This window comes from Glandiceps talaboti, chromosome 14, assembly GCF_964340395.1.
Source record: "Glandiceps talaboti chromosome 14, keGlaTala1.1, whole genome shotgun sequence".
NCBI classification, from domain to species: domain Eukaryota; kingdom Metazoa; phylum Hemichordata; class Enteropneusta; family Spengelidae; genus Glandiceps; species Glandiceps talaboti.
In genome coordinates, this window is record NC_135562.1 from 14,321,227 (window position 1) to 14,333,328 (window position 12,102).

General features: G+C 35.5%; 1 protein-coding gene and 1 long non-coding RNA gene across 2 annotated transcripts in view; one reads left to right on the plus strand and one right to left on the minus strand.

The window, feature by feature from the left end:
- The window catches only part of LOC144445526 (ethylmalonyl-CoA decarboxylase-like), a 91,957-nt gene that overhangs the window by 61,540 nt on the left and 18,315 nt on the right, over nt 1–12,102 (plus strand). The window lies entirely within an intron of this gene.
- Nucleotides 869–7,719, minus strand: LOC144445580 (uncharacterized). Its single transcript, XR_013481918.1, has 3 exons — nt 7,667–7,719; nt 2,492–2,536; nt 869–958 (listed from the first exon to the last, which is right to left on the minus strand). It is a non-coding gene; the product is annotated as an uncharacterized LOC144445580 (long non-coding RNA).

The window sequence follows — 12,102 nt, forward strand, 5'->3', positions numbered from 1 at the left end:
AGAATGTGTAGATTATTATCATCAATAAGAATGTCACTCTTGGCGTTGGCATTGTAACAAAATATCAACATTAACCATAGCAAAGAACAGATGTTTGGTATGATGCACAAGATGAACGCATAGATTTCTCCGACTCGCAAAAGACACATTCCTTGGGGTTACTTTATGTCCTAGTTGATTTTCAAATGTTCTTTGTGTCAGTACCATAACTCGACAAGTTAAATGATATCTTAAGTTCACCTTGATTTAACGTGAACAAGACACGGGAAATCACTTATTAAAACCACATCACAATATATATTTATTTTCCTACCCATAAGATCACTCTCAGGGTATCTTCAGGGGCCACATAACAGGCTCTTCCATCAATTTTAATCAAACAAAGTGCTGACCATAGCAATATAGCTAGTAAATCAAGGAACACAGAAAACAGCGTTTGTTCCCTATAAGGAAAAAATAGATAGGACGTACATTTATTATTCATACATTTACATTCGGTATCAGGAAAAAATGTATTGAATAATAATTGTATTAGTAGAACTACAAATGGTATATATGTCATGCAAAACAATTAACCATCGATCCATGTAATCAAGATTCGAATCATCAAAGCGTATATTCTTTAAAAACACTTGGAGATTGTTAATAATGTGTTAATTATGCTAATGAAATTAGCCTACTCCTTTTTATATAATAAAAGGTAACATATGTGCAAGCTTAATTTGAATGAAACAAATGTACATAACAATGGTGAAGGACATTTTATTCTGATCAAATGCATTTTTCTTCACATTAAACACTTATAAAAGCGAATTGATCCCAACGAGTATTCCCTTAAATGTACAATGTAAAAATATGGACCTAACCTTCCGAATCTTTTCCATTTAGCTTCAATGATGCTGCTGATAGCTGTGTATTCAGAGTTTACTGGCCATTCTCTCCAGTTATTTGAGTCGACCTAAATTATATACAAGATAATCAAGAAATGAATATGTTGTTTATGAATACAACATTGTGCTCATTAATCTATTATTTGACGAATAAAATAATTGCATCGCAACAGACTTATCATCAGCGTACGTGTCAATGATTTTATTTAGGACCCTGGTACCCTGGTAGTTGGGCCTTCGTTTTTCTAAGGCACAAACTACTAAAACTATTGTCTCAACATCTTGATACAACAGTGATAAGCTATTGAATGGACGTTGGGAAGTCTCTGGAATTTATTTTATTTAGAGTATCGTGAAGTTGTAGTGCTGTTTTGGAACTTTCAATGTTTGCCCTATGTTGATCATAGTGTGATTAGAATCGCACAACAGAGGAACCACTGCACTATCATCCATTTGTTTTATTTACGTTTGTGCTATCTACAACGGAAATCATAAACCCTAAAACAAACTGTCGCCTGGCCTGCTAAAGTTTTTTGTCTGGCTAGACAAAATATCTCTTTGATGTTGTAAAATTTCTCGTCTGACGCGACAAAAAAATAATAAATATTCCCACACGTTATCGTCTGGCACGATAAGAACTTAATTACAATTGATACATTTTAGTCAATTGACTGTCTCAAAAATATTAAAGAATGCGCCAACCTTAGGTTTACCAGGCAGGAACATAAACATTTGGCTCTGATCTCCCAAGATGATGGTAGCTTGCACAAAGAAAGTGTAACAATATCGGTAAAGATGTTTGTCACGCCAGACAAATGAGGAAACACTGTTGGTAAGATTTTTGTCTCGGCAGACGATAAGATGTAGCAATGTTAATGAGATTTTTGTCGAGCCAGAGGACGTTCTGTTTCAGGGTTTGTAAGTAAACCGAAGGCTGGATTACCAGTGTCGTATTTGAATCAGTTCATATACAATCTAGTTTCTATCTCCTTTATATAGATATGTACAGCAGGCCGGATGGCAAATTAATGGTCATGGCACTACTGAAATAAACCATTCACTTTCGGCCACGCCCCATCATCGGCACTTGTACTTATGAGGAAATATTTAATTTGTTGATTAGATCATGTACTGCCGGTGTAATGTTGAATATGTCACGCTCTGCTGTTATATTATGTTTGTTTAGTCAAATTAATCAGAAGTGACTGAATTGGCAATATATGGAAATACCTTTGTATGGATGACCCCCAACGAAAACATGTGATATGCTATGCTAATCTTATGCGAGGTCGCAATCTGAGGGGAGAAAACGCTAACCAGGCCGGCTACCTACTCTGTTACAGAAGCTTTTTGCAAAGTAACGCATATTAGTAATTCTGGATACTCAAATTTTACTCTTTTTTTCCGAAATTGCTCATAGTAGGGTTTTTCCCTGCACACAGTCAGCATTGCAGATCACACAGTCATTAAAAGTGTATAATAAATTCTTATTACCCATTACCTACAACACTTATCGTCTGATGGGTTACCATAATCAGGACGATCAATTTTATCTCGACCAGTATAAACATTACATCAAAATACTTAAAATATACCCTTACCGAGGATGGTGACAGTCGATCTCTTGTCCAAGTACAACCATGTTTCTATGTAAGAAAAGAAAAGTATAGCATGGAGAACCTATTATACTTTTTTATTTTGTTATTTGTTCTTTCAACAGGTGATTGTGAGTTATCAGCAGTATTGTGATAAAGAACAAGAGAATAAACACACACACAAACACACACACAAATATATATATATATATATATATATATATATATATATATATATATATATATATATATATATATATATATATATATATATATATATATATATATAACTCGGTGAGTATCAATCTGCTAAGACAGTGCTCTATACCGCAGTGGCAGAGCGTAATAGTTTTGGTAGTACTGGAACTCTTTCTTGATTGTAACTCGGAGTTTCACGCATTGTGCGATCATCAGACAATATATATATATATATATATATATATATATATATATATATATATATATATATATATATATATAACTCGGTGAGTATCAATCTGCTAAGACAGTGCTCTATACCGCAGTGGCAGAGCGTAATAGTTTTGGTAGTACTGGAACTCTTTCTTGGTTGTAACCCGGAGTTTCACGCATTGTGCGATCATCAGACAACTCTGATCGCACAATGCGTGAAACTCAGAGTTACAACCAAGAAAGAGTTCCAGTACTACCAAAACTATATATATATATATATATATATATATATATATATATATATATATATATATATATATATATATATATATATATATATATATATATATATATTATTTTATATTGAGGTTCTATATATAAATAATGTCGTAAACCATACAGTTCTCTGACCCAATTATTTTAATTATAATTAGGATTCAGGATAGTCCTGAAACCGTCCCGACTTATGACACCTTTGAGAGGTTGTGCTTGCCACCCTGACTTCGTCCTATGTACTGTCAGGACGGAACGCGCGACATCTACGCTGTAACCTTCCTGTGTGTAGACACAAACCTATCCTACCTCAGGTAGGACTTGGGACTGCCTCAGGTAGGAAGACCTACGTGTAGATGCTGCTACACAGTGTAACGGCTCCAGTGTATCTTACTTGATACTGTTAAAACACCAACGTGCAGCATTTTCTGTATGTACCACAAAAGTTTATCGTTTCCATATCAAGTTTAGACGTATACTCTTTCATTTGCTCATTGATGACATTAGAAAGGCCACACGCTAGACTTGTAATTACGCCAATTGTAACAGTATACTTTTACACTTGATTTGAATGCTGTAAATGAGTGTAGCGTATAGAGAAAGTGCTTTACTTCAATGTTACCAGGCGTTGTAAATCCTGCAACTACAGATATCATAACTAGTGTCCACCCAATGGTAATTGCCTACAACCATTGTCATAAACAGCACATAAGTTATAACAAAATACAACAACACAAAACTGTCCTCTGAACTAACAATGCATACTTTCAAACAGCGATTTTCAAACCCCGAACATGCATTTGCTTATAAAACGCTTCATTTAAGTATATAAATAATTATCGAACTAAATTATGAATCTGATGATAAGGAATCAACCATACAGTATTGAATGGGATATCATCACCTAAGCAGCTCCTTACGCAATGAGCATAATCAATGCTGAAGAGCATACTACTAAACACAAGAAATTTGGGTAGTCTCCAAATGCCGTTACAAAAATAAATACTACCATAACTACAGAAGTAAGGAATAGTGCAGTCCGACGATGTTGTTATGCAAATAATACACAACACATTTACAATCTCAAAGTAACAGTCGCCTGAAGAATCTCAGAAAAAGTATGAAACTCCCAGTAACGACTTATTGCATCCTTATTCCTTGGATTACATCTATAATGCTCTGCTGTGCTATTAATATTGCATTGAGCACTGTTCTCTCCGCTGCAACACTTACATGGATACTGAGCAATTTGATATCATTATGTGCAATAAACAGTAGTGTTTCTGGCCAAGACGTTTCGCCCATCATACTAATTATCGCTAGTGTCCAGTCACGGGACCAAGTGGTAATCAGAACAGTAAAGCAGAATTAGTGTTATGGATTGGGCCTACTGAGGCAATTCTTGGCCTGAAACATTTAACTGTTTATTGAATGTGTTTATTTGTACAAATTTGTTTATTGGAAAGGTAGCAAAGGTTATGAATGCTGTATTATGCATGTCTGTGTGTGTGTATGTATGTATGTATGTATGTATGTATGTATGTATGTATGTATATGTGCGTGTGCATAATCTTTTTAAAGTCGAAAACAGAGAGACATGTGGCCATATCTAGATCTATACATAGACACTTCGTATCTCTATCAATGATTTCATCTATTTTCGAGCACCAAATCGAAGGCTAGAAATGTAATGTGTTATTGAATAACGTATTAAATACGTGTTTGCCAACCAGATAGGTCGTTTGAATAGGTTTCTAGGTAATGTTCATGTCTGTCTGTCTGTCTGTCTGTCTGTCTGTCTGTCTGTCTGTTTCTGTTTGAAGCAGATATTAATCTTAAAGGTGATTCAAAATGCTCACATTCACTATCGCTAATTTGCTAGACGACATGTTTGTGAAATGCATTCTGGTTTTAAAACTTTTCAAAAGCGTCTGCAAACACCTTAAAATGACCCTTTTTCAGTCACTTCCCTTCGGATTTACTTCGAGAGTTTTCGGGTATTTCCGGTCCCACCTAGACCACGGGATTTTATGACGTCATAGAGGTATACCTTAGCACTAAGACTATGACGAGCGTAGTCACTAGGTGAATAAAACTCAACAGCATTGTGAAAAAATACAATGCGAGTGGTTGTAACAGACATCAGTAAACAAAAACTACACTCTACATGTCTTATTAACCAACATTTACCGATATTTACTCACATTTTCTCACTAATTGGCAGTATCTGTGGGTATAAATGCTAAAATATTATCTCCCCATATTATGGCAAAATAAATCAAAACGGCTAGACTACAGTGTAGATATACATAAACACTTGTAATGTCGGTCGCGTGTTTCAATTTATTTATCTGATTTTTTTTATTATTTGCCGAGGAGAAGCATTACAATATCTTCGACATGCATGGCGTCGACAGCATATTTTAGCCCACTATACTCACTGATGTCGCCTTTTGAACGGCGCATTTAGCAACAAAGTAAACATATTTATCTTGAATAAATAAACTAGCTATTAGATTGCCATATTATCAGCAATAAAATTGTAAAGAATTGAGGAAATTTCGTGAGTTTAGTGTTGTCATTTACATGACTTTAGCAACTCGTCTGGAAGAAAACTTGTATGGTTTCCCTTGTTGCGATATCACTTAATTTAATGCAACAAGCCTATTTAATATTCATTAGAAGAATTTTGTAACGAATCATGGTATTCGAAGTATACAGTTTAGGAAACCAACAAATCAAATATCGCGATGTGTTAATGATATCAAATATGATTGGACAATATTGACGTCGGCAATCAAGGTCGTGACCCCAGCACATGGTTATGAAAGAAAGCCTGCAACTAGATACTTAGCCACGTCCGGTCCAATTTCTCAGGGTTTGTTTTGAAGTTAGAGACGTTATTTCTGTACAACTTGAAGAATTTTACAATATATCTGATTGATAAATATGGATTACATCAACACGTGGATAAATTTAACCCGACACGAATGTGCGCTGTGCTCTCCCGATTCCATACGTACATTGTACATACACTGCTTCAACTTTAATCGGCGGAACTATCCTAGTATAAGCTTACTGCCGCGGCCGCGGTGACTGCACAAAACTTGACAACACTACCCTTCTACCGATATATAATAATCACCTGTATACCGTGATAAAAACAAGCACTAATTCGAGTCCCCAACAAGTCGATGAGACCTCAGTACTTCTGTTCATTCCGATCCAAATGCGAGTATCTTAGGTTTTATATGGGTTTCAGACTCGGACTAGAGTATTACGCCCTAGACAATAATAGATGTAAACTTGTGTTCACAAGCCAAACATGTGACAATACAAGACCACAACGAAAACTGTGAAAAATTTACAGGTCACTCTCATTTTATATATGGACAACAAAATTAGGTCGGTCACAGTTCCATTTACATGATGCAATGACTCGGAGCGTGCTTCCTTATGCTCCGAGCAACTTGAATCGAATCAATTAGTGTATTATGGGACCAACAAATATATTGTGGCACATGTCCCGATACACCTTCTTGAAGTTTCCCATTGGTATTCTAATAGCTAGTATATTTATTCGAGATGAAATATGTTTACGTTGTTGTTAAATGCACTGTTCAAAATGCGACGCGAGTACGATTGGGCTAAAATATGCCGTCCTTGGCCCGGGGATGCCGTCAAAACGTCACGACGGTATCGTAATGCTTCTTATCGGCAAATAATAAAAAATCAGATAAATAAAAGTCAATGAATGTGAAACACGCGACATTACAAGTGTTTATATATAACTAGTCGAGCCGTTTTGATTTATTTTGCCATAATATGGGGAGATAATATTTTAGCATTTATACCCACAGACACTGCCAATTAGTGAGAAAATGTGAGTAAATATCGGTAAATGTTGGTTAATAAGACATGTAGAGTGTAGTTTTTGTTTACTGATGTCTGTTACAACCACTAGCAATGTATTTTTTCACATTGCTGTTGAGTTTTATTCACCTAGTGACTACGCTCGTCATAGTCTTAGTGCTAAGGTATACCTCTTATGACGTCATAAAATCCCGTGGTCTAGGTGGGACCGGAAATACCCGAAAACTCTCGAAGTAAATCCGAAGGGAAGTGACTGAAAAAGGGTCATTTTAAGGTGTTTGCAGACGCTTTTGAAAAGTTTTAAAACCAGAATGCATTTCACAAACATGTCGTCTAGCAAATTAGCGATAGTGAATGTGAGCATTTTGAATCACCTTTAATGTACCGTCCTTTCTGACACCCTATCTATCTATCTATCTATCTATCTATCTATCTATCTATCTATACTTGTTTGCCAACCAGATAGGTCGTTTGAATATGTTTCTAGGTAATGTTCATGTCTGTCTATCTATCTATCTATCTATCTATCTATCTATCGATCTATCTGTCTGTCTGTCTGTCTGTCTGTCTGTCTGTCTGTCCGTCCGTCTGTCTGTTATGTCAGGTACAAGACGATTTACTCACCAATTTCACGCCTGGCATCACTAAACGCATCAATTGCCATGGTGATTCTTTACTATTATCTTGTATTGTGGGGTCTGCCTCATACTCAAGTAATGTTTCGCAGGCTTCTGGGTTACCTATGTTTGTTGTAAAGAAAGCATAGTTTTGATCCTACATATGATATCAAATTTCTGTTAACGTATTTCTTTTAAAATACAGACGATGTATGTGTGATAGCATTCAACAAATATGCGATATTGGGGGATGGATGGATAGAATGAATGAATTCATGAATCAATCCTTCAATGAATGAATGAATGAATGAATGAATGAATGAATGAATGAACGATTGAACGAATAAATAAATAAATAAATAAATAAATAAATAAATAAATAAATAAATAAATAAATAAATAAAAGCTAAATGGATGGGTCGATCGATCTATCGATCTATCGATCGTATGGATGGCGCTGTAGGTTGGTGGGTGGATGGATGGATAATAGTGTGGAGGGATATCTGTATTGATGGATAGACAGAAGGACAAAACAACAGGCGAGGAGATATGGACAGAAAGATAATAAAGTCAATCAGACAGACAGGTAGTCAGGCAGTCAGTCAGTAAAACAGACAGACAGACAAATAGACAGACAGACATATATATTACCTGCACGAACTGCTATCATGAGTGGTGTTCTTCCCATATCGTCTTGAAAATTGACAGGGTTTTTCCCTTTATGGAATAGAAATAGAAGGCTTTTTGTTTAATGTTGCACAAGTTGGGTCAAACTGGCCATATGGATGGGGATTGGGGGTGCTTCGACTTTGTGTATAATGCATATCAATAACTTACTCGCAGTATTCAACTTACTACAGCACTCTTAGCCACCACTTTGAATCAAGTGAACTCAGACCTGGCATCAACATAACGTAAATATACATATCGACATAGTATTTCAAATTTTGAACAGTACACCCACTGAGTCAAATAGACATTGATGTGTTGTATAATGTGTAAATAATGTATCGCGTGTATGTCCATAATGATCGTTTATCGTGTATATAAATGTATATATATATATATATATATATATATATATATATATATATATATATATATATATATATATATTATATATATATATATATATATATATATATATATATCCAGTATATGTAAATTGTCTATGATGGAGTAAACAGTACTCAGTACATATGCATGTAGAGCGCTGTAAATGACACAGTAACAAGCATGGTACACATGAGCCGTTACACAGTGCATCGCGCTTCATCTGACGACTTAGCTCAGCTTGTACCCCTTTAAGCAAGAAGCCTTGCACATTGTGTAAGAGCTCTTGTGTATCTTGTTTGATAATGTGTTATATATATACATGTATGTATGTATGTATGTATGTGTGTGTGTGTGTGTGTGTGTGTGTGTGTGTGTGTGTGTGTTTGTTAAGGTTTTACAAACTTTATCTCCCTGACGAAATGTATTTATGTAATTTATATTCACTTTTAGATATAATCTATTGTCTTATTTTGCAATACTCTTAGAAGTATTTGTTCTTACCGTTATATCCACGCAAGTGTTCTTTAAGCGTGTCGACTTCATTTAAAGCAGCAGCATCATGAATACTTGTGCGCGTGATGTTGGGTGGTGCTTCCTACGGACAATAATGACAAAGTTGCAATTTGATTTGACCTTTATTGTGTTTATTTATTTTCTGATATGTGTATAGTAAAGAGCACTGAAAACTCTATTTTTAATACAAGCGAATGTTGTGCCTTTTGAAGGAAATTGTTGGAAGATAGTGGCTTGTATTTAAATATTGTTCGTCACGATCATTACAAAACACGCAGTTCTTGTCTTCCACATGGATACAATAACTTCGTGTCTTCACACATTACATGTAGGCAAACCGCAATTAAATTGACATGCTGTAAGGGTTGCAGACAGCAACTTCAGCAACCTTTGTGTCGTACAATATTAAGTTTATTCACCACCCCAGCCCCTATCATATACGGTTTGTACACCACGTATTTAACTAACCAAATGTAAAACATACTTTTCGTAAATATACAATCTTCAATAACTATAGCGCTGTTGTAGAAAAGTTGCGCGATGTAGAATTGGTGAAAAAGAACGTTCAGGGTCACACTTAAATGAGATTAGATGGAACACAGTCTTACCTTTGTACCCAATCAATTATAGACAGTCAGTGCTTTAAGGCATAAATAATAGATGATATGGCATGTAAATTGGAAAAGGATCAATTAACAGGTAGTATTTCAGTAATTACCTCGTGCATTACAGTCTGTCCGAGTTCGTCTTCACTTTCTGAATCAGCTCCCCTGTCAAATGTATCGTTTAAATCCTCGCAACTTCTTTCAATGTCACCGAGTTCATTGCCGAAACTTTGTCTACCCTGGCCATCGTCAATGGTAAACGCATACCTCATCGGTAAGCCATACGCCGACTCTATGGAGATAACAAGTAAAACAATCTGTAACGTTCATCCTCAGAATATGTGTCACTGAAGGCAGGCAATGATAAAGTCTTATAAGAAGACGTCGACCAAGCAAATGGCCTTGACCCTACATTTTTGATGAAACCAAAATGTACAAGTTTCACTGGAACTGTACGGAGTCGTTGCCAAGGTAAAGTCTCTAGCACAACTCATGTTGTGACTAATGTATCAAATGTTTATGTCATTTTATTTATTTATTTATTTATTTATTTATTTATTTATTTATTTATTTATTTATTTATTCAGTCATTCAATCATTCATTTATTCGATATGTCACGAAACTCTCATTCGCTCTCGACGACGAATAACATTCTATTACATGTACAATATTGTGTCACTGCATTTATTGTTTTGCAATGGCCAGGCCACTCTGTTTTGAAATTGGCCAGTTTAACATCAATAACGTGTCATATATATTCCTATCAAGCGGCAGCAATACTTTTGTAAAATGTGTGCATTTAAATGTTTGCAATATGCCAGTGAAGAGTAACGTTACTTACTATCCTGCTCTGGTGTTGTCATCCATACACTACTTCCATCGCTTGTTCCATCTGTACTTGTACTGCTTGTACTGGCACCAACTCGATTCTTCTTTATGGGCATGGCTGACCTTGGTATTTATAAATGTGACTGACGAGTTCTTTGAAAAAGAACCATGGTTATATATATATCATTTCAGCACATGATTGGAAAGTTATTGAATTTGAAAATGCACAAAATCTGCTTAAAATCACGCTAGCTATTTAATATAATATCATTGCTTTGTCTCATTGCCTGTTAACACTACGTGCATTGTATGGGTTTGCAATGTAGACCACAGAGGTGTACAAATAGGTTAGGAACTGGTCAGTGTCTACAGGGGAGGGCGGATTTTCCTATTGGGCCGATAAAACGTTATGACCCCCCCCTTGTAAAGCCCAAAAGGACTGCCCTCTATTGCTTACTTCTAAAACATAATGGCACCCCCCCTCCCCATATCATATACACATACTCATGTATTCATTGTGACTGTTTGCCTATGTCTCACACAATACTTAATATTAGCACATCACGTAATTAGCGACTACATAGGAATGGGGTATTATTTTAAAGCTTATGTAATATAATCTTGGCAGTAAAAGGTAGGTGGAAAAGCTTGGATGAGAATATGTACGTCTCTCATGGGGGTTTTAGGGGTCTCCTCCTAGAGGCTCTGGAGGTTTTGACTCTTGTAGGCCAATCTTATACCATTCAGATCTTTTTTGGAAATAATGTTCAAGTTTTACAACACAGCACCATCATTAACTAGCAACTAATGCCGAAAAAATACCACCCGCGATACCACCTAATTTTTCACTGCTGGCCCTAAACATTTATTTAATACGTATTCGAAAAAAACATAATCAAATCGCAAATAATTTGAAGTCTCATGAGAAATAGTGGATGTGGAAACAAACATCAATTTAAAAAAACAATATAAACCTGTTCTTCCAATCTGTAATGGGTGTACATCTGATAGTAAGAAATAAACAACACATACACCATTTGGAAAACAATGAAACACCTGCACTTAGACACTCACACATGAAAAGAAAAGATATATAATAAAGAAATCTACCTATCCAATCTATTCTAAAAAGATGCGTAATCGGAACCACACATTATTTTTGTTTAGGCCTAAACAGGGTTGCAACATTCAAAAAGTTTAATAGCATATATAAAAGGTATGAAGGTATGATGGCAGATCGTAAGACAGGGATACGTCCATCTCTCATTGGGAAAGAGAGTTCTTTACTTTAAGAGTTTTTGAATTGTTATACTACGTTTAAACCAATAATTTCAGAGCTGTAAAAGACTACCATCTAAATGAGGAATTGCTCTTTAGGAATAGGGTTAAATTGTTAAAGAAAATGTTAAAAAACATCATGAAAGAAAAAGGATTGTGAAT